We start from the raw sequence: 18097 nt of genomic DNA on the forward strand, positions 1-18097 counted from the left end.
TTGATGTTATTTCCTCAACAACAGACTGAGAAAATCTATTTTCATTTTCTTTGTTTTTCATTCCTTCTTTAATCTCAGATCTTCCATCTAGAATCTTTCCTCCCATCTGGAATACCCCTTTAAAAAATGTCATTTAATGAGAGTCTGTTTGTGACAAACTAGACTTTTATTTATTGGAGAATGGCTTCATTTCTCTTATTCTTAGAGGACATACTCTTTAAGGCTAGAATTCTCAGATGACAGTTATTTTGGCTTAGCGGGTGGAAGGTAATCTACGTTGTAACCATTGAAAGGGAACGCTTTCTCCTTGGCTGCTTTTAAGAATATGTTAGCCTCTATCTTTCATGTCTCTTAAGCTCCCATATTTTTCTGAGTCTTTGTCTTTTTGGGCTGCATTTGGTTAATTTATTTTGACGTAGCTTCTAGTTCACTGCTTCTTTCTCAGGCTGTATCTACTATGCTATTAAGTCTGTCCGCAGTTTGTGATTTCAGTTATTTAATTTTTATTTCTAAAAATTCTCTTGGGTCCATTTTTCTTGAAATCTTCTTGATTATTTCTCATGTTTTTTTTTTTTGTTGTTGTTGTTCCCTGTTCATATTTACTAGCTTGTCTTTAATTTCTTTAATTACATTATAGTCATTATTATAGTCAGAATCTGAATATCCCATTATCTGAAGACATGCCTGGCCAGTGAGTTCCTTCCTTTCTTGCCAGCTCATCCATGCTTTCAGAAATATTGTTTTTTTATCATTTATACAAGATTTTCAGTGGGAGGTTCAGTCTAAGTACTTAGCCTGCCGTAATGCGGGAAATAGAAGTCCAGCATATTTATTTAGTATTGACAAAATTAGGAGAGGGAAAAGCAGTCCAATGGAGGTCAGCCCTCTGGACCTAGAAGCCCACGCTGTACCTAGAGGCTTCTGGGAGCGCCCCGAACAGCTCGTGAGATACCTCATTGAGGAGCAGTCATGGCGTGGCTCACCCAGCGGAGACTTGTTCTGTCCAGCACCCACCCACCGAGGACGTGATGCCAGAGGAGCATTGACCAAACAAGAGGAGGAGATTTGCAGGAGTCATTTTATCTCTGAGAGTTTCCAGGCCGGATGTAGAGAGGACCACTGAGTCCAAGGCAGCCTCCGCCTCTCCTCCGCCTTTGCCGCCTCGAACCCCTCCATCCTCTTGATCCCGCTTCTGAATAACTTAGCATCCACTCACCTGTCCCTACTCACCTGCTCCGCCCTGGCCAGGACACACCAGCGTTCGTCTGGACTGTGATATTCCCCTGACGGGTCTCAGTGTGTCCACGCCCCCTCCTCCCCCTCCTAAATTCATTCCCACAAGGAGCCCAAGTCGCCTTTTAAAAATGCACGTCAGATCCTGTCTCTTGCAGCCTTTGGGTGTAGCTTCAGTGATTTCTCATGGCTGTGTGGGTGGAGTCCCAGGTCAGCATTAAAGTCAGAGATCTCATCCCAGAGAACAAAGCTTAATCCTGCCACTTCCCTGATACCAGAGGAAGGTGGGCCTGCATCTCCCTTAGGGGCCAGGAAAACATTTCCAGGGTCCCTCCCACGAAGCCCGTCTCCTGTCTCAGTGGCCAGCGGGGGATCAGAAACCCACCCCCACCACCCTCTGGCAAGGGCCCGCACTTGCTTTGACTGGATGGGGCCCTGAGCTGAGCAGGTCGCTTATTACCCTGAGTGATGACCAAAATTGGAATCTTTTTGGAAAGGAGGAAGGGAAAAATGAGTGATATTAGGCAGGCAACCGGGGTTGCTGCAAAACCTGACCAGACCACAGCTGGTAGCTGATTTCAGAAGTGCCAGGAGGAAAGTTAAGAGGCTTCCAGGGCGTCTCTGTCCTGAGATCTATAATGAGTTACTTGAAGCCAAACTGAGGACACCTTCCCTCTGTGTGTTCTGCCGGCAGGTCCCGCCCTGACCACAGCTGCCCTTCAGGAGACTGGCCTGGAGCCACGGTCGGGCCACTGGGCTGCTTGTCAAGGGTGGGGCAGTGGCGACTTGCCGCCTTGCCTCGTCAGCCCGGCCTGGGGCTCCACCTGGCACTCGGTGCGGCCACGGAGAGAGCTCCAGGAGGAGCCCCGGTGCAGCAGGAGCCCGGAGACCGGGATCCAGAGGAACCGCAGGAGAGACCAGTCAAGGTGAGCTGTTCCCACCCCTGCCCACCCCGGGCGTGTCGCTGGACACGAGGCTTCTTATGGTGAGAATCAGAGGTTCCTAGAGGCAGGTATGGTGCGAGCAGCCACCTGCAGGGAGGCTGGGCCGAACGAGCAGAGGTTCTGAACGATGCCACAGGAAACAGTATCTCTCGTCTTCTGTAGCCCCTCTTCAAAACTGTTGGTCAGCTCACCAAAGTGGACTCCCAGACCATGTGGCCCTTGTGTTTGCTGCGCGCCGGGTTTGTGGAGGGCTGCAGAAAAGGCTCACTGTCCCTCCAGGGCCTGCCTCTCTGAACAGAAAAAGGAAGTGCGTGAGCAACCAACGTGAGAGCCTTTGCTCAGGGGTGGCAGATGAATGTCACAGACAACAGTGGGCCTCCACGGTGGGCTAGAAGTTTGAGTTCCAGGCCAGGAGCAGGGGTGACAGCTTCTAGACGTTGTCTGCTAGCCTGACATTCTAGTTTCCCCAGTTCTTCGGCCAAAAGGAAATACAGTAGAACATGGAGTCCGGATGGCCGCACAGTGGGGCTGAGTTACGGGTGACCTATGTAGCGTCCGCTGGGGGCTGAAGTCATGCTTGTTTGGCCCCTGTGATGTGTGTTGTTACGTTCTATGTGTCTGTCTCAAATCTTCAGATTGTCGACTCCTTGAGGGCAGTCACAGAATACTCTACTTCTCTTATATTCTTCACGGGGTCGGCACTCAGTAATTGCGTACTGTTTGATTGTTCGCCGTATACCTACGTGATAAAACGTGATCGGTCAGGGCGTAGAATTTTCATTCATTGGGCAGAGTCGCCATCAGCATCTCCTGAGCACCTCCTGAGGTGGGAGAACATCAGATGCCTTGGCCACTAGCGCTGGCCTGAGTGTATTCATTCCTTAGGGCTGCCCTAATGAGTGCCGCATACCGGGTGATTTAAAACAGCAGAAATGTGTCGTCTCACGGTTCTGGAGGGTGGAAGTCCAAAGCCAAGGTGTCGGCAGGGCCCTGCTCCCTCTCTGACCTGCAGGGGAAGTCCTTCCTGGCTTCCTCCTTGTTCTGGCAGTCGGTCGGCAATCTTGAGCGTTTCTCGCTAGGCTTGCAGCCGCGTAATCCACGCCGTGCCAACGTTGTCAAACGAGTTATCCCCGTGTGTCTCTGTCTTCACGTGACTGTCTTCTTCTGAGGACCCCGGTCATATCGGGCTACCTTCTGAGGTCCTGGCATTTAGGACTTCACTGTGCCTTTTCTTGGATCGTAATTCAACCTGGGACACTAAGCGAGCGATTTTCAGTGACAAGACTAGGACGTACCCGGGGCCGGGGTGAATAGTTACTGTGTCCCTTCGTGCAGGTGGAAGGAACAGGGAGATGAATCAGTGGGCCGTGTCCTCTGTTCTCTCGGCGTCCTTCAGGGAACGTGGCTGGACCCAGTGGAGCACACATGACGCTCTGGCCAGTGGAGGGACACCACGCTCCTATCGCTGCACCTTTTTTATAGGACAAGTCAGGGAGAGGCCTCAACAGAAGGGAGCAAACAGACCGTCTGGGTTCCGGTCAGCCTTAACTTTGGAGGAAGGTGGAGAAACCCAAGCTCAGAAGCGGGTGGAGAGCGGCACACCCTTCTCCTGGGAGAACAGGAGCTCCTGGGCCCAACCAGCTCATTGCCAGGCAACCCAGAGGGTGTTCCAGATGCCAGATTTGAACAACCTGCTGGTCTTCAAACCCAACACAACTTGGACCCCTTGCTGCCAACTTTCTGCCTCCCGGTCGGGACCCCTTAGTGCAGAGGTTGTAAAGCTGAGGCCAACAGGCCATGTGTAGCCTGTAGGTGTGTGGTGTTCACAGTGGCTGGTGTTCACATTGTTTTTATATTATTTTTGGAGTAAGTGCTATATTCACATAGCTCAAAAATCAAATCATTATAGAAAGATATCTAGTGACCTCTTATACCAGCCTCCATATGCCCATCCTGCCCCCTCCCCAGTAACCATTTTTATTTGTTTCTTATACACCCTTCTAGACTTTCTTATTGCAAAGAAGAAGCAGTACAAACATACATTCTCCCTCCATCCCATTCTTTCATACATAATTATAGTATACACACTCTACTCGCTGTTTCACCTCGCTCTTTTCGCTTCATTGATCTTGGCGACCTTTCCCTATCAGTGAACCAAGAGCTCTCTCCTTCTTCACAGGGGTGTAGTATTCCGTTACATGTATCGCTATGAACTTCCCTCCAAGAGCTGCTGCATCCCATAGAGGCAGCAGTTTTTTGTATGGTTGTGAGTGTTCTGTTGTAGGGATGCACCGTCATTGATTCAACCAATCCTTGCTGATGGACACAAGCTGTTTATAGCTGTCTGGTGTTTATTACAAGTAACGTTGCAGTGAATAAAACTGTATTTCGTCCTATACCTGAACATGTACAACATTTTAAAATTCGGAAATATCTTTGAATGATCCAAAGGGCTGGAAACACTGGGTTCTAATGACTGTATGTTGACAGCTGGTTGGAGCGGGTGGCAGCTGTCTCTAAGGGTCCCTAACTGGGGACCAGCCTGCCCACATCCAACGTTTTCTCCACCCCCTCTCTGTCTCTTCCACTAAGGCTAAGTGTTGACTTTCACGGAGCACATGAGGTGCTGCTTTTCTCATAGTAGATTAAGAAGGAAGGGAAATTGCTCTCGTCCTAATGTCTCTTCAAAATGGAAAATGAAAGCCAGGGAGGCTGTCTTTTTCCAGAAGAAAGGGAAGGGCAGACGTCTGCGTGGATGTGATTCTGCTTCATTTGCACCTGATGGGTCGGCCCCTGTGTGTTATCGTCTGAGCGCTTGAGCGCACCCCTGCCTTGCCAGGCCCCGGCCTTCTTCTCATCTCAGAGTAGGAGGGAAGGAGCTCTGCTCACTGGTTGCTTTTGCTCTGCTTGGAGAACTTCAGCTGCTCAGAGACCAGCAGTAAAAACGAACACAACAGTCAAGAGTACTGTTCAATGACATATATCATCTCACCAGAACCCCACGAGGACACGGTATTCCTACTCCTGTTTTATAGACAAGAAAACAGTAACGGAGTGAAGTCGCTCGGCCAAGGTTCATAACTTGTACACGGCAGACGTAGGACCTGACCCAAGAATTTCAGGCTCTAGAACCTGTTGTTTTAGCCGATATATTATGCTGCCTCCAAAGTCTTACAAAAGAGGTGTGGTTTACGGTTACACCTCTCACCTCTGTGACTGTTGTCAGTGGTGGCATGTGAGGACGGTCACGACAAAGAGAACATCTCTGAAAATGGGTGAGATGGCGATGTGCCCCAAAGAAGGCGCATAAGGAGGATGCCATTTCGTTCTCCTAACAAAGGCGATGGCTCATCCTTTGTGGTCTGTCACATTGTGTAGAGAGGAATTGGCTTCGTTGTCCCTGAGGGTCTTTTATACCCAAACATCTATGGAGCGCCTGGTGCATGCCAGGCCCTGTGCCTGGCGTGAGAGACGAGACGAAAGAGCCACGTCCTGCTCGGAGGGGCCGAGTGAGGACATGTGGACCGAGAGCTGCAGTGCCACCTGGTACGTGGACGTGTCAGGCTGGGTCCTGAATTTCTTGACAGAAGAAACAAATTCAGTGTGGAGCAAGGAGGTGGGTGGTTTCCTGTCTTGGGTCCGCCGTTGCCTGATGAAGGAAGGAAGCAGGGCCCGGAAGTGGAGGCTGTGAGTTCAGGTGTTGAGCCACCCTTCTGCCCGCAGCCTTTGGGGAGGCTGTCGGTCCTCCTCTCCGAGGCCGTGGGCTCCTAGAGATGGCCTCGGCCGGGGTTGAGAGGCGGCCGGAAGGAAGCCGCCTTTCCCCTCACTGTCCCCCAGCTCAGCTTTTCTCCTTCCTGGTCATCTGTTGAGCAGCTGAGCTGGGCTTACCTCCCTGTGAGGCACTGACTCTCTTCCCCAGTGAAGGACTGGCCGGCCAGCCTGGGGGCGGGGATGGGGCCGGGAGGGCACAGTTCACAGGCTTGAAATCACACCCCAGCAGAAGGATCTGCAAGCCGGGGCTTCTTGTCGCTGGGACGCGCCTTTCTTGGTTTTTTATTGTCACTGTCTGTCTTTCATCTCCCCCAGGTTTGCAGCATCTGTCATCTCTGTGGTTATCTTAGAACAACGGGCTGGGGGTTGCTTTCTATTTATTCTTTCTCGAGTGTGACGCTAACCACAAGGGCCTACGGGCAGGGGGAGGGGGAGGGAGCCAGTGCCTCTTCAAACCCTGTGGTCCTCCGTGCAGCTGGGGCTGGTGGTGAAACTGACAAGACCGAGCTGGTAGATGTGCCCCAGTGACCGTGAGGGCGGGGGGATGTGGCCTGTGCTTCTGTGGACGAGCAAAGGGAGCGAGTTGCTTTCTGGGTACAAAGGAGAATTTGGAGTCCGGAGGGAATACAGACAGCAGGCATTTCTAGGGCCACAGCTGTGTGGGCTTCTCCGTGCTGGCAGCCAGGTGGACATTCAAGAGAAGAGTCTTGTGTCCTTCTTGTCCTCAAGGAACTTAGTGACAAGGAGAGGAGATAAATAACAAGGATTTACCGTAGAGCCCAGGGAACTATATTCAATATCTTGTAATGGAAAAGAATCGAAGAAAAAAGAACATAGATATATACATATATACGTGTATATGTATAACTGAATCCCTTTGCTATACACCTGAAACTAACACAATACTGTAAATCAAGTGATACTTCAAGTGGAAAAAAACAAAAAGAGGAGCAGGATGTACAGCTGACGTGCGCTCTTGGGCCCGTTTTCTCATTGGAGAAATGAATGAGGTTGACAGTGGTGAGGATCCCTAATGGGGTCGGTGGAGTAGTGCTTCGCTGGGTTCCGTGAGTGGATGAATCACCTGGGGGTCTCCTTATAAAAGGAACATTCTGATGCGGTAGGTCTAGTCCAAGGCTGAAGATCCTGCATTGCCAACAGACTCCCAGGTGCTACTGCTGGTCCCAGGACCACAGTGCTTTGAGTGTTGAAGCCCCGCAGGGCATTCTGGAAGTCTGTGGGGTGGCTTTGAACTGCCAGGAGACTAAGAGATGCCCTTGGCATTGACTGGGTGCGGGTTAAGGTTAGGGTTAGGGTTAGGGTACAGGTTAGGGTTTAGGGTTAGGGTTTGGGTTAGGGTACGGGTATGGGTTAGGGTACAGGTACAGTTTAGGGTGCAGGTTAGGGTTAGGGTTAGGGTACAGGTTAGGGTACGAGTTAGGGTTAAGGTACGGTTTAGGGTACAGGTTAGGATTAGGGTACGGGTTAGGGTTAGGGTACGGTTTAGGGTACAGGTTAGGGTTGGGGTACGGGTTAGGGTACGGGTTAGGGTACGGGTATGGGTTAGGGTTAGGGTACAGGTTAGGGTTAGGGTTAGGGTACAGGTTAGGGTTTGGGTTAGGGTACGGGTTAGGGTGCAGGTTAGGGTTAGGGTACAGGTTAGGGTATGGGTTAGGGTACAGGTTAGGGTTAGGGTACAGGTTAGGGTTAGATTTAGGGTTAGGGTACGGGTTAGGGTACGAGTTAGGGTTAGGGTACGGTTTAGGGTACAGGTTAGGGTTAGGGTACGGGTTAGGGTTAGGGTATGGGTTAGGGTTAGTGTTAGGGTTAGGGATACTCCTTGTGGTTCCACGTGCAAATCGACCCCATCAGTGAAGAATTGTTACCTGCCCTGCCAAACTCAATCCAACACAAAGAGAAATCAGTTAGTACCTTTGACATAGTACTGTGAAACATTTTCAAAGAAGTTATGCCCAAAGCCCAGTAATTTAGGAGCTGGTTGTTTTGGGACGAGAAGCCTAAATGGAATAAAGGCAGAGTCCCGAGGTTATTGTATAATTTCCCCACTCCACGCGTTCTGTCTAGTTTAGAGCATTTCCAAACATACATTTAACTGAAAAGGGTTTCAGTGCAATGTGGAGTTACTGCAAAGGCAAGGAAGCCTTTGTAACAGGAGATTCGAGACTCCGTCTTACAGACACAGACACAGGGCAGCACATTATTAAATTAGCAGGCACCGGAGATGCCACCATCTCAGTGGACTTCTTTATAGAAGCTGTTTTTGAAATAGTTTATAGTCTACTGTATGTATATGTATAATCTAATCTATCTATCTGTATACATATTTGTAGGGAGTTCAATGATAAGAAACTTCTTGCAAAATTTATACATTACAGTGATTTTCTTTGGGGTTGCCTGTGTGTTTCACTCTGACTCTGACGTTCTCATTAGAGATCTACCAAACAACTTTTTCCAATCCATCTTCCTCTCCCCTCTCCCTAAAGGAAAAGGATAATGTTTCCAAGGCTTTTTTAATGCTAAAGACTGAACAATGGGATTGACATATATACACTAATATGTATAAGATGGGTAACTAATAAGAACCTGCTGTATAAAAAAATAAAAAATAATAATAATAAAAAAGACTGAATATGTGTGCCTACCCCCCTCCATGGGTGGAGTTTCCAGGTTAGAGACTTGTTCTCCATGATACTTTGTTCCATGTCTCAGCACACTAAAGTATATTACATCTTACTTGTATATAAGGCTTAGCTCAGTCACAAGAATAATTTACTTCCTTGTTTTCTCTATTTCCACACTTGTAATTTAATTTCACAGTGAGGTGATTTCCTTCCTGTTATCAGATGCAGACAGGTAAACGGGTTTGTTACTTCTCATCCTGACATGTCTCATTCTGTCGTCGCTGCTCTTTTATTTCCTTGTGGTCCTTATATGGGTTGTTCAGCCTAACCTTACCCATCACGAGTAGGTATAAGGCTTGTCTGCCTCATTCTGGGTTCCAGGGCAGTCATGCACGAGTACTTCCTTACTGGGAAAGTTATCATTTTGTTACAAATGGCATTCCCTCTTCTCCTTCAGATTACAATTAGAGCTCAATGATGCATATGGCTCAACTGATTTATCTAGGAGTTTCATTTCCGATGGCGAAGGGGGCGTTTCCAAATATTTGTTATAAAAATGGGGTGTAGGGCTTCCCTGGTGGCGCAGTGGTTGAGAGTCCGCCTGCCGATGCAGGGGACACGGGTTCGTGCCCCGGTCCAGGAAGATCCCACGTGCCACAGAGTGGCTGCACCCGTGAGCTATGGCCGCTGAGCCTGCGCGTCCGGAGCCTGTTGCCCCGCAACGGGAGAGGACACAACAGTGAGAGGCCCGAGTACCGCAAAAAAAAAAAATGGGGTGTAGATTGGAGGGGGCGGGGCACCATGGACGAAATGATCTCGGAGGTCTCTGACCTTCTTTGTGCAACATTGAATAAACAATAGATGACAGGCAGTGTGATTTGTGAGTAAACTGAAAGCCATCCTCTCAGTGAAAGCTGGTGTCACCCATGATGTCTGCGTGGATGGGAGGCTGTGAGTCCTCGAGCCTGGGAAACTCTAAGGCCTTGTTCCCCTCCCCGACCCCGCTCATCACACTTTGACCCCACTCAGGACCATGTGAAACTGTCCCCAGATGATTCTAATGTACTGAGAGGTTCTGGTGGTCCCAACTGCCAGAACCTATGAATGTGAGCCTATCAGAAAAAGGTTTTTGCAGATGTCATTCAGCTACAGATCTCCGGGTGAGACCATCCCGATTATCCAGATGGGCCCTAAATTCAATGGCAGGTGTCCTTATAAGAGGCACACGGAGGAGAGACCCAGAGAGGACAAGGCCGTGTGAAGACAGAGGCAGAGCCTCTCGTGATGGAACCACAAGCCAAGGGACACCGGGAGGCGCCAGGAGCCAGAAGAAGTAAGGAAAGGACTCTCCCTAGAGCCTTCGGAGGGAGCATGGCCCTGTGGACACCTTGATTTAGGACTTCTGGCTTCTAGAACTATGAGAGAATACACTTCTGTTGTTTAAGATACCTAGTTGTTTCTTTTTTTCTTTTATAACATCTTTATTGGAGTACAATTGCTTTACAATTGTTGGTTTCTGCTTTATAACAAAGTGAATCAGTTATACATATACATATATCCCTATATCTCTTCCCTCTTGCATCTCCCTCCCTCCCACCCTCCCTATCCCACCCCTCTAGGTGGTCACAAAGCACCCGATCTGATCTGCCTGTGCTATGCGGCTGCTTCCCACTAGCTATCTCTTTTACATTTGGTAGTGTATATATGATACCGAGTTTTTGATCATTTGTTTCGGCAGCCCCAGCAAACGAATGCTCTGCCTATAGGGTGGATAAAATTTGGCGAGATGGGGACTTCCCTGGTGGCACAGTGGTTAAGAATCCTTCTGTCAATGCAGGGGACATGGGTTCAATCCCTGGTCCGGGAAGATCCCATATGCTGAGGAGCAACTAAGCCTATGCGCCACAACTACTGAGCCTGTGCTCTAGAGCCTGCGAGCCACAACTACTCAGCCCGCACGCTACAACTACTGAAGCCCGCATGCCTAGAGCCCATGTTCCACAACAAGAGAAGCCACCGCAATGAGAAGCCCGCGCGTTGCAACAAAGACCCAACGCAGCCAAAATTAAAGTAAATTAAATAAGTAATTTTTTAAAAAAAAGAACCATTTAAAAAAATTTTGGTGAGATGGAGGGAGTAAAGGAGTTTTTCAGAAATGGAAGCAAAATGAATGAAGTTGAGAAGGCACGGCTAGAGGTAGAACAGAGGCAGAGTGGCTACCACAGAGGGCTGTTCCCAAGACGAGTGGGCACTCCTCTGTACAGAGCCCCCCCAGAGCACCCCAGAAGCTGACGATGCCTTTCCTCTCCATCTCTCCTGGCATATTTCAGGGAATTGGCTTTGTCACACCTCCTTAGAGCACAAAAGGCCCAGGAACCTGGGAAGTGAGTTTGAACTTCCTTCCACAAGCATGGGGGCTACCGAGGGATGCTGAGGAGGGAGCAATGTGGCGATGTTTGGAGGCCTGCCTGCCTGGCCTGGGGTTGCATGTCTCAACACTGGGTCCCTTCTGCTCTCCGCCCCTCCTTGCATTGGGGGTGGGTGGGGGGGGAACCTCTTTCCATGGCGGCTTCGTGAGTTTGAGTGAAGCATTTGTTTCCTAGCCCGGGAGGTCTGGGTGACTTCACCAACATCAGCGGGTGGATCTGCCGACGTCTTAGAAGTTGATCCCTTCTGCAGACCCCTAAATAAAGCTCCGTGCCTTCTGATGAACCCCAGAGGGACCGTCCTCAGCCCACCGCATTGGAAGGAGAGCAGCCAGCTTCCAAGCACGCACAATGCCAACTGTACTTTGTTAATAACCAGCCAGTTATCTTTTGGAGGCATCTCGTGGGCACTGCGTTGAAACCCAGACCCAAACCCTACTTTCTGCCAACACAAGCAAGGGAAACGTTCTTTACGGAGCCTGGGAAACCAGAGTCCTCCCTGACTCTTTGGCCAGCCCGGCGGGAGCTGACGGGTGAGAGTGTTTGTACTGGAACTCACTAATCACGTGACTGGATCGCGGGTGTGCATTTCCCAGGCATTGTTTTGAATAGCAGACTCAGAAAGGACCAGTAGCACGGGAGCAGAGAGGTCACCCTAAGAATGATTGCCTTAGGGGTGGAGAAGCGATTAAATGCTGCCTGGCAGGAGCTGTCTAGGGACTACAGTGCCCTGAACTGGGAGTGGGCAAGGGGGCCTGGATGGGATGCAGAGAGAAGCAGAAACAAGGGAGCAGCCACCCATCAGCCGTGTTGGGGATTTAACGTCACCTGGTGTCCCAGATATGAAGGAAGGACACAGGAACACCTTCATTTGATTTTGTGGGGATGAATGTCTTTAAAGAAAGCAGGTCGGGCTTCCCTGGTGACGCAGTGGTTGGGAGTCCGCCTGCCGATGCAGGGGACACGGGTTCGTGCCCCGGTCCGGGAAGATCCCACATGCCGCCGAGCGGCTGGGCCTGTGAGCCATGGCCGCTGAACCTGCGCGTCTGGAGCCTGTGCTCCGCAACGGGAGAGGCCACAACAGTGAGAGGCCCGCGTACTGCAAAAAAAAAAAAAAAAAGAAAGCAGGTCACTTCCTCCATGGACACCCCCCTTTGACACTGTGAGGTCAGTGGCTTCTGTTTTAATGCCAAGGGCAAGGCTGCAGAATGCTGGGTGCCGGTCGGAAGGCAGCTGCTGACCCGAGGTGCAATGTTGGGGTCCCCTGGATAGGATGCTCTGGTAGAGGTCATTCTGGGCATCCTCCCGCTTCCAGGACCCCCTGCCCATTATGGGTTGTGAAAAAGAAGGGCATCTTCAAGGGAGCGTGATGCTGAAGCCGGGGACGGAGGACCACTGCTGCCGCTAAGCCTCCCGGGCGCTGAGCTGCCCCCTCTCGAGCCTTCCTCTCACTCTGATCCTGAGAGAGGGCACCAGTGGAGATGTTTTCAGTCGAGCAGCAGAGTATTCTGAACGCAGACATACAGGTTGCTTCAAAACCTCCACCTCTGATGTCGTCCTATTGGCAAGAAAACCGGAGGGATTTTCCCGGGGTGGGTGGAGATCACCCACCAATCTGACACTAACTGACCCCCTGAACTGTGGGGAGAAACTGGACCCCAGGGAGTCATGCCTCCCGGAGAATCCCTGCTGTGATGGGATGCCTTCCCACAGGGGGGGACAACCCGGAGAAGGGCGGCCCCAAGACCAGCCACAGGTCGGTTCAGTGGACAGACACGGGGTGCGGCCTCGTGCTCAGCACTCAGGACAGGCTGAGGGTGCTGCTGGGAACAGGCCACGCCGCCCGCGGGGAGCTTAGGTCCCGCAGGAGAGAGAGAGGTTAACTGACGCTACACATTGTTACGATGGGCATACACGCTAGAGAGGGGTCGAGGTCCCTGAGAACCTACAACAGTAAACCTAGTCTGAGGGTCTTAAAGGGCATCTGCCCCTTTAAGATCTGCCCTGTTTACAGATGGACCCTCCCCATTACAGATGAGGAAACTGGCTCCCAATTCTGTGTCCACCTCGGCCGGGGGAGTTCATGTCTGCTGTGGTCGGGGCCAGTTTGACGGACATTGTCGGGACAGTGTCGAGGTCCAGGAAGTCGTAAAGCCCAGCGGTGGATGGGGGAGTGGCAGGGGTGCCTGCAGCCCGGGCTGGCGTGGGGCTCTTTCCACAGGCCCTATTTCTGAGACGCGGGAGCTCTTCCAAGGGATGGGTGAGTCCCTGTGGAGCTGTTTGTCCCTGAGTTGACATCAGAAATAACAGCATGCTTGGGAGGCAGCCGAGACAGGGTCTGTGCTCAGGTGTCAGCACTGCCTCCAGGCTCCCTCCAGCCTCTCCCTCCCCTCCCCTCCCCTCCCCTCCCCTCCCCACCCCTCTCCTCCCCACGCTGAGCCACTGGGCCAGCCCAGGTCACCACAGCCCCTCGCTGCTCTAGTCTCCTTGTTTCTACGAGGTTTCTGTCTGACTCTGTCCTCCACACTGTCTTCAAACTGTCCTGGTTCTCTTACCCTTGGCTGTATGACCTCAGGCAGGTGACTTGACCTTTCTGAGCCTCGTGTGTAAACGAGGGCGGTCGACATCACACACGGTTGTAAGTGGGATCAGTTAGGACAATGTCCTTGCACCCAGCACAGCGCCTGGCATGTGCGTAAGTTTCTGCAACCCATGATAAGTCCTTATCACCGACGAAATAAAGAATGACCCCCTTAGCATTCAACTCATCCAAGAAGCTTCTGTGGACTCCCGTTCTGTGCTAGTAGTTGTGCTAGTGCTATGGCTACAGAATGAGTGAGCCGGGATCCCTGACCTCCAGGAGCTAAAAATTTAGTGGGGGGATAGATTTGAATAGAACCCAGCGTAACGCAGTGTGATGAGTGATGTACTAACAGCAAACACCAAGGGCGGTAGGAGCACAGAATAAGCGACTGAGTCCGTTTGGCCTGGCCTCCCAGGCTCCCAGGCCCCAGTCCTGCCTCTCTCGACGTGAGTGCCCAGGCATAGTCTCCCTGTGCTCATTACCCCAAATCGGCCTCCCCCTGCTGCAGCCTGGTGGGCCATTTCATGCTGGCCCCCTTGCCTGGAATCTCCTCCCCTCGTTTCCTCCCTGCCCAATTCTCCCTATCCTGTACGGCCCATGTAGGTACCCCATCCTCTGCAAAGTCTTCACTTCTCACCAGATCACACATATGTTTATCCTAAGAAGAAAGATCTGAGAATGTAGCAACCAGTAAAGAAGAGAAAAAAATCACCCATAAACCTAATAAACAGAGATAATCACTAGTAACATTGGGGTATATTTCCTTCCCATCTTTCTTTTTTCAGTACACACTCACACACACACACGCACACACACTTATTACCTTGCCCCGTTCTACCTCATGTTTTAGGTTGTCACATGCATCTGTCTGCGTTTGACGGTGAGCTTTCTGCGGGCCCAGCTGACGTGTCACTCACTTTTTATCCCTGTCCCCTAACCCAGCATCTTGCACTAGGGGCCTCTGTAAATGTTAGCCCACGAGAACTGCCGGGTGAATTCATTTGGCCTTGGGATGCAGCACGTGATTATCCTGAGGAGGCAGATGTGCTGTCCTGGGCTCTGCTGGTTGGTTAACACTCACGTGCGTTCCTCAAGCACCGGCCACTGCTGGCCCGTCAGGCGCTCTGCTGGGTGGCCGGGAAAGGGGATGAGATCCGTAACGATTCAGCGGCTGCAACGCGGGTGGGTGATTAAGTGCGGTCTGCGTCGCACATCGGGTTGAGTTGAGAGCAGCTCTACCCCTGCTATTTGATGGGGGTCCTTTTCTTGCGTTAGAATGACACGGTTGATTCTGGCCAATCCTTTATTCTCTCTGATCAAAAATAGTGTCGGCGCGTCACCCGGGAAGGTGGGAGTGAGATTTTTATTCTCTGAGATATCAGTTTTGGCTCTAGAATACCTTTGCTCAGATAAAACTCAAGAGACTCTTGACCTGGGGTTGGAAGTGGAAATGACAGATGCTTCCGAGAAGCTCGGTTTTGAGGGAGGTGGGTGGCGTCAAGTCAGGAGGAGGCCAGAGGGGAAAGCGGAGCAGAGCAGAGCACGCCGGAGGGTTTCACGGGGACAGAGGCAGCAGAAAATGTTCACAGAACATCAGGACCCCTTCAAGGCGTACGTGGAGACCATGGGCGGCTGGAGGCGTATTGACTACCTTCCTTCTGGGGAATAAAATGTAGGCCCTTCATCGGTAAAAATGGCAACCGAACAGGAAGAACAGATATGAGGGCGACAGACCCACTTGCCTTCTGAGACTTGTATGTGAATGTGGCAGGATGCTTGTTATTTAGATGTCCTTTTTCTTTCAAGGAGATGTGGCAGAGCAGAGGCTGTTTCTAGAATCAAATAGCTCTGAGGGAATTTCATGCCAAGATCGAGGAAAAGGTCTACAAGGTTTTGGCTTCTGATGAAAAGTATTGAAACCCAAGTGAAATGAAAGGGAACCTTAAGCTAACACATTACGGATGTGGGTGACGTGAAGGCATGTCAGCCAGAGAGGCTCTTTGGGAGCCAAAGCATGGAGAGGAGAGCATGGAAATATTTAGGGCTCAGGCTAAACGCCAGGCTGAGACGTGAAATTGAGGGGCCCTGGTGGCTGCAAAAGGGGCGCTCAGGAGCCCGAGGCCCAAAGCCAGGACACTGGTGGTGCTGGAAGGGAATGTGCTTTGTAAGGAAGTCCAAAATCTAGTTTTCTTTCTCTACTCTGCATTGCTGTGGGTGGTAAAGGGATTTAGTAGGAAGAACGTAGGTTTGGGGTGCACTGGATTTTGCCGTTTGGGGATACGGATACGTTCTTAATATTTTCCTCAGACTCAGCGTACTCCTGTGTATGACTCCCAAACTGCCCCCGCCTCCAGCTCTGAAAGCTCTCCTCCAGGCCTCACACCTCCCTGTGCTCGTGCATTCAGGGCCTGTCCCGGGGGGCTGGGGACGCAGCAGTGGACCAGAGCGACAGAGCCTCGGCTTCATGGAGCTCGTGTTCCAGCTCAGGACCGTGCAGCCGAAGTATATGTGAGCACACGAACTTTCGAATATTCTAGTTGCCACTGACGAAGAAGGAAAGGAAGCAGGCGAAATTAACTGTATTAACATTTTCTTTAACCTAATATACTCCAAGGTTATCATTTCAGCATGTAGTCAACCTAAAACTTTATTAATTAGACATCGCACATTCCTTTTTTGGGAACTAGGTTATTCTTACAGTGCATCTCGTTTTGGACCGGCCACATTTCCAGTGCTGGACAGCCTGGTGTGCCTCGTGGTGACTGTGCCGAGCAGTGTGGCTCTGGGGCTCAGGGGTGACAGTCCGCCATCCCCACCAGCCATGAAGACAGAGGGAAGCGTTTCACTGCAGGCCCCGCTGCTCGCAGGAGGACGCTGCCAGCCGGGAAAGGGGGACCCCCTCCCTGGGTGCTCTGCCCCTCCCCCCAGCTGCTGATTTCATCCAGAGAGAGGAAGATGCCATGCCCCAGGGTGCTGCCCTAGTCTGTGGGTTCAGGTGAGGGAATGACACTGAGCTCTCCTCTCTGTAATAATAATAATAGTAATAATATAACTAGTACTTAATGAGTACTAAGCATAGGCCCGGCCCTGGGCTAAGCACTGTATCTTTTTTTTTCTTTTTTTTTTTTTTTTGCGGTACGCGGGCCTCTCACTGCTGTGGCCTCTTCCGTTGTGGAGCGCAGGCTCCGGACGCGCAGGCTCAGCGGCCATGGCTCACGGACCCAGCCACTCCGCAGCACGTGGGATCTTCCCGGACCGGAGCATGAACCCGTGTCCCCTGCATCGGCAGGCGGACTCTCCACCACTGCGCCACCAGGGAAGCCCTATTATCCGTGTTTAACAGAGGAAAGTGGCTCAGAGAAGCTAGGAGCTTGCTGAGGGTCACACATGTGGCAAGTAACAGACCCGGGGCTTGAACCCAGGGCTTCCTAAAGCCAAAGCCTGATGCTCTGAACACAGAGAGAGCGCAGAATGAGATCCCGGATGAACCCAGCTTCTCCGGCCTCCGCTGAAGGCTCTCTTCCTCTGCTCACAGGCCTTGGAGATGAAGGTTTCCCCACGGGTGACTCAGTGTCCCAAGGAGAGGTAGACGGGAGACGTCCAGCACCCCGGGCCTGGCCCTCCACCAGCTGTTGTCCAGAAGCCGTAACCGCTGGCATGTTCTTATGACAAATAAGACAGCACGAGCTTCGGGTGCTATACAGTCATGTCTGTGTTACAAATACGATGTTAGCCGTTAGGCTTAGATGACAGACATCTTTGTTGACTCTGAAGCACCGTACGAAGCTTGCTGTCGTTGTGTGGTTATCGCCGTTGTTAGGGGTGAGTCTGTGTGGCTGGCTCACTCACCGTAGCCCCGATCACCGCAGCAGTGCCTGTAATGTCAAATGGCAACCAACACGCCTTGAGTTGTCTGCTCTGGTGTGTCCCAGCACCTGGCGGTCTGGTAGTTCGCTCATGCGTGTATCGCAGTAGAATCCGCTGTGCAGGTGACCTAGTTAGCCAGGTGTTCCCAGCATTTGCCAGCTCGCCCTGTGCTGAAATCTTCTTTACGTTCAGCCTGGGGTGGCTAGCAGCATGCCTGGCTCTTCAGAGCAGAGCGGGAGAGACACTTAAAAACCCTCTGACGTGCTGGAGCAGCCAGGAAGCCAGCCACCAACGTCTGGAGGAGGAAGGGCCCACAAGCTGTGCTGGGGGTTTTCCAGGCATCCTCGTGGCCTTGCTGAATGGGATGACCTTGAGGAACATCCAGATCCCATCCACTCTCCGAGGCCCACTTTAAATGTCCCCTCCTACCCTGAAGACTTTCTTCCTTGTCAGCCCCTCCCATCCTGTCCCATCTCTAGTGTCCTGTAGTGCTGAAGGCCTGGACCCTCACTTAGGACTTGCACTGTTAGCTACACGTTTTCTGTATGGCCGTGCCCCTTCTTTCTGTGGCTTCTCCCAGTGACGATCACGAATTGACTTGTGACATCCCTGGTGATCTGGTTGGTAAAT

The 18097-nt window shown here is 51.4% G+C and overlaps 1 protein-coding gene across 1 annotated transcript in view; it reads left to right on the forward strand.

Moving 5' to 3' along the window:
- Nucleotides 1-1946: 1946 nt before the first annotated feature.
- The window catches only part of CRACR2A (calcium release activated channel regulator 2A), a 103364-nt gene continuing 87213 nt past the window's right edge, over nucleotides 1947-18097 (forward strand). The window contains exon 1 of the mRNA XM_079937702.1: nucleotides 1947-2159. The gene's annotated coding sequence lies outside the window, so the exon portion shown is untranslated. The remainder of the gene's footprint in view (nucleotides 2160-18097) is intronic.

This window comes from Stenella coeruleoalba (genome assembly GCF_951394435.1).
Source record: "Stenella coeruleoalba genome assembly, chromosome: 11".
In the NCBI taxonomy this organism is placed as follows: Eukaryota; Metazoa; Chordata; class Mammalia; order Artiodactyla; family Delphinidae; genus Stenella; species Stenella coeruleoalba.